Raw genomic sequence first — 5,231 nt, 5'->3', positions numbered from 1 at the left:
CCATCTATTTCCCATGAAGTGGTGGGACTGGATGCCATGATCTTCGTTTTCTTAATGTTGAGCTTTAAGCCAACTTTTTCACTCTCCACTTTCACTTAAATAAAAGAGGTAAAATTGATTGAATGTTTGTTGTGGAGGGCACTGTGCTAAACAGTTACATGTGTTTTCTCTTTTAATTCTCACCACAACCTGATAAAGTCTGTAGAACTTTGGGGCTTCTTCTAATTATAAATTGTCGTAAATTCTGGGCTGTTTTCTGAGGAAAACCTTGTCTGCAAATATTACCTTGGCCCAACTCCATGTCAAAGTAAGTGGGCTTTTCTCCAGGCTCATGCCTGATTGGTAGGCTTCTTGACTTATATAACAAAATATTAAACCTGTTCTTTTCTTGAATACCCACTGAACGCATGATTCTGCCTTTAACCAGTAACTTGGACTTGAATCCTCATCTGCAGTCCTTGCTGGAAGCTTGACTGTTATAAATATTGTTCATGAAAGAGCACTCAGAGGGCATGTGGGCTCTCATTTTCCCTAGTTGTCTTCACTGTCCAATATGTGGTAGCCATTAGTCTCATGTGGCTATTTGAATTTAAATAAAATAAAAATTAAATAGAATAAATATTCAGTTCCTTAGTCAAAACAACCATATTTCAAATGCTCAATAGCCCTATGTGGCTGTAAGTCTTCATAATGGACAGGATAAATATGGAACATTTTGGTCATTCAGAAAGTTTTATTGGGCAGTGCTGTGATAAACTGTTAGGGTTTCACATCTGGACTGCATCTTCTTTAAAAAAATAATTTTCATTAAGTTGTTCTTTGATGTGTTGACAGTGGCCTGCCATTGTGGTCCATTCTAATAATGAGTCTTGAGTTCTTATATGTCAGAAATGGCTTTAAACACTTTTTATGAATTAAGTCAATTCTTTTAATAGTTTTTTGAGATAGAGCATTATTATTATCTTCATTTTACAGAGCTTGGAGAGTTAAGCGACTTGCCTGTAGTCACCCAAATGGTAAAGGGCAGTGGTGGAATTTGAGTCCTGAAGTCTGGCTAAAACCTTTGTTCTTCACCACCACACTGTGCTGCCTCTGAAATCCTTATAAAGTTTTCTTGGATTTCATTCTTAGGATATAAGTAGTGACCTCATTATTTTTATCTCTTCATTTTTATATCCCTATTCCTCATGGCTGTAGCTCTTTATTTATTTAGTTTCTGTTATTATTATGCTGCAGTGCAATTCTGATGCCAAGCACCTAGTGTTAGCATGGACTCCACAAATTAAAGGCATAATTCCCTAAAAGATTACCTTTACTTCTAATACCAGCCACAATTTCAGAAGTCCTCAGACCAGTTGCACTTTGACCAACTGGCTATAAATATAAGGGTTGCTTTAACTCTTTTAGGTCTGATAATTTGCTAGAATGACTCACAGAATTCTGGAAAGCACTGTATTTACAGCTTTATCATAAAAGTTGTCAATCAGAACCAGCCCAATAGACAATTAGGATGATAACTGGAAGGGAAGTAGAATACATCACCCTTCCCCAATACTTGATGTGTTCAGCAATGAGGAAGCTAGCTGAGGCAGCTCTCATCCAGGCAGCTAGCGCAAGGCTGTGGAGCGCTGAGCTGCGTGTCATGCCCTGCGCTGCTGACTAGCGAACAATACAGTCAAGATGGCTAAAGGTGATCCCAAGAAACCAAAGATGTCTGCTTATGCCTTCTTTGTGCAGACATGCAGAGAGGAACATACGAAGAAAAACCCTGAGGTCCCTGTCAATTTTGCTGAATTTTCCAAGTAATGCTCCGAGAGGTGGAAGACCGTGTCCAGGAAAGAGAAGTCTAAATTTGATGAAATGGCAAAGGGGGATAAAGTTCATTATGATCAGGAAATGAAGGATTACGGACCAGCTAAGGGAGGCCAAAAGAAGAAGGACCCTAATGCCCCCAAGAGACCACCATCTGCTCTGAACTCCGCCCCAAGATCAAGTCTACAAACCCTGGCATCTCTATTGGAGATGGGGCAAAGAAGCTGGGCGAGATGTGGAATAACTTAAGTGACAGTGAGAAGCAGCCATACGTCAACAAGGCATCGAAGCTGAAGGAGAGGATGTCACAGACTATAAGTCTAAAGGGAAGTCTGATGGTGCTAAGGGTCCTGCTAAATTTGCCCGGAAAAGGTGAAAGAGGAAGATAAAGATAAAGAAGAGGAGGAGGAGGAGGAGGATGAAGAAGAGGAGGAGGAGGAGGAGGAGGAGGAATTAAACAAACAAACAAACAAAAAGCCCTGTTATCTGTCTGATTGTGAATACCTTAGAGTAGGGAGTGCTGTGATTTATATACCTCTTGCCCAAGATGTGTCGGTTGCCCTCGTTAGGTTTAATTACCCAATTGGATCACAGTCATATTGTAGTCTCTCAAAGTGCTCTAGCAATTGTCAGAGGTTTACATGAAGTGGCCATGGGTGTCTGGAATACCCGGAAACTGTATCAAAGCTGTACATATTTCCAAACATTTTTAAAATGAAAAGGCTCTTGTGTTCTCATTTCGTGCACTTTGCTGTTGGTGTGACAAGGCATTTAAAGATGTTTCTGGCATTTTTTTTTTTTTTTTTAATTAGTAAGGTGGTGTGTTAACTCTGTGGTCATTGGCTAGAAATCCTGAATTCTCAACTGTACATATCTATAGTTTGTAAAAAGAACAAAGCAACTGAGTTACACTCTTGACCATCCTTGCTTGGTGTGGAGGTTGTGGGGGCTATGCCTTCTAGAGGGGCTGTAGCACAGGGCATGCACTGTGGGGCTGGACCTGTGGACACTGCACTGAGCATCCATCTAGCTTCAGGTTGTCTTGTTTTTGTACATAGCCACATAACACCCCACTGCCATTCTTAGCTGTGGAGAAGGGGAGGTCAGCTGGCATGAGAAGTGTTTTGGGTCCTTTTTAGTTGAAGTGTGATAGTTTTAAACTCTTTGTTTTCTTAAACAAGCTGTAGCACTCTTCATTATCAGCAAAGCAAAGAGCTAGTGCACCAGTGAAAGTTCAAGAACCTTCTGTACTAAACACCATCTGCAATGTTCTCTTATTTTTTGTGCGTGTGTTTAGAATGCTGAAATGTTTCCTAAGTTAAACAAATAGTATTACATTTAAAAAGAAAAGCATATCTGAGAGTTAGTGTCCATAGTTTTTGTTGGGGTTTTATTACAGAGGCATGATTAATTGAATCATTGGCCATGTGATTGAACTCAATCTTTAACACCCCCTCTCCTCCTTGGAGGTTGGGCTGGTTCAAAGCCTCAACACTCTAATCCTGTGGGTAGGTCCTTCCTATGACTAACTCTCATCCTGAGTCATCTCATTTGTATAAATCAGGCATGATGCAAGAGACTCATGAATAACAAAGCCTTCCTATCACTCAGAAAGTTCTAAAGATTTAGAGGTTATCTCCGGGGGACCAGGGACCAAGACAAGATAAATCCTTTGTTACACAACAGTAGGTATTTTTCTTCTTTATTGAAGAATAGTTGACTTTCAATATTATATTACTTTCAGGTTTACAACATAGTGATTCAATATTTTTATACATTATGAAATGATTACCACTGTGAGTCCAGTTACCATCTGTCACCATAGAAGGTTATTACAGTGTTATTGACTATATTCCCTTTGTTGTACATTATATCCCTGTGACTTACCTATTTTATAACTGGAAGTTTGTACCTCTTAATCCCATTCACCTCTTTCACCCACCCCCTTCCCTCCTCCCATCTGGAAACCACTAGCTGATTCTCTGTGTCTATGAATCTATTTCTGTTTTGTTATGTTTGTTCAGGAAATCTATAAAACTATGATTAGTAGTCCTCTTGCACCTGTATAAAAATATGTATTTATATATATCTACATAAATGTTCTTTTATTTTTATGTATCAGTTCAGTTCAATCATGTCAGCTCAGCCGTGTCCGACTTTTTGCGACCCCATGAAGTGCAGCATGCCAGGCTTCCCGGTCCTTCACCACCTCCCGGAGTTTGCTCAAATTCATATCCATTAGTCAGTGATACTATCCAACCATCTCATGCTGTTTCACCCCCTTCTCCTCTTGCCCTCAATATTTCCCAGCATCAGAGTCTTTTCCAATGAGTCGGCTTTTCGCATCAAGGGACCAAAGTATTGGAGCTTCGGCATCAATCCTTCCAATGATTATTATACTTGACTGGTTTGATCTCCTTGCAGTCCAAGTGACTCTCAAGAGTCTTCTCCAGCACAGCACTTTGAAAGCATCATTTTTTCAGTGCTCAGCCTTCTTCATGGTCCAACTCTCATATCTGTACATAGCTTTGACTATACGGATGTTTGTCAGCAAGCTGATGTCTCTGCTTTTTAATATGCTGTCTAGGTTTGCCATATATTTCTTTAGGCTGACTCAAATCCTTTTTGAAGTAAGGTGAAATGTTTATGTGTGTGTGTATGTGTGTGTGTGTATGAGTATAAATAGAAACAAACATTTTATGTATGCCTGTATAAATATATATTTTTAATATAGGTGCACAAGAACTAACCACAGTTTTATTGATTCCCAGATCTATAGATTACCTTCGAAATAACTTAGTTTTACGCTTTTATTTTTCTGATGAAGAAATAAACCAGGAGACATGAAGTATCTGCCTAGCTGGTTAGTGGCAGAGTTGGGACTGGAATTCAGGGTTTTTAATCTTGCATTTAATACTCTTCTTGTTTTCATAATTTTAAGCTTGTCCTTTACATTAGTCATATACTTATCACCTCATATTATTCTCACCACCTTGCTAGGTCCAGAAACCTCAAGCTGCCCTCCAGAAACAGCTTTGGTGCAATAGGGTGAAGCTCAGCACAAACTATTTTTGTACTTTCTGCCTTTACGCATGTGCTATTCTTTCTGCCTCAAGTGTCCTTCTCACTCACTGGTCATTTCTTGATTGTTTTTAAATGTACAAGCTAAACCTCATTTCCCTGTGAAGGCTTCCCTGACTTTCTTTCATAGAGTTAATCTTTCTCTTCCTTTTCACATTATTTAGCATATGCCTGTATCTCAGTGGCGTTTATCACACTGCATTTTAAATTCTTTTCCCACATTTCAAACCTTAACAGAATTATTTATTTCACCCTTGTTGCCACTAAACCTATTACTCTCTCTGTCTCTCCAATCCTGATATAGCATCATCAGTGACTCAGCTGCTCCATCCAAAAAT

General features: G+C 39.3%; 1 pseudogene; it reads left to right on the top strand.

Moving 5' to 3' along the window:
* Positions 1-1,334: 1,334 nt before the first annotated feature.
* On the top strand, positions 1,335-2,259 carry LOC113880536 (annotated as a pseudogene).
* Positions 2,260-5,231: the final 2,972 nt, after the last annotated feature.

Source organism: Bos indicus x Bos taurus, chromosome 22 (genome assembly GCF_003369695.1).
Source record: "Bos indicus x Bos taurus breed Angus x Brahman F1 hybrid chromosome 22, Bos_hybrid_MaternalHap_v2.0, whole genome shotgun sequence".
Lineage (NCBI taxonomy): Eukaryota > Metazoa > Chordata > Mammalia > Artiodactyla > Bovidae > Bos > Bos indicus x Bos taurus.
The sequence above is the reverse complement of the archived record's forward strand: the minus strand, read 5'-3'. Positions and strand labels throughout refer to the sequence as shown.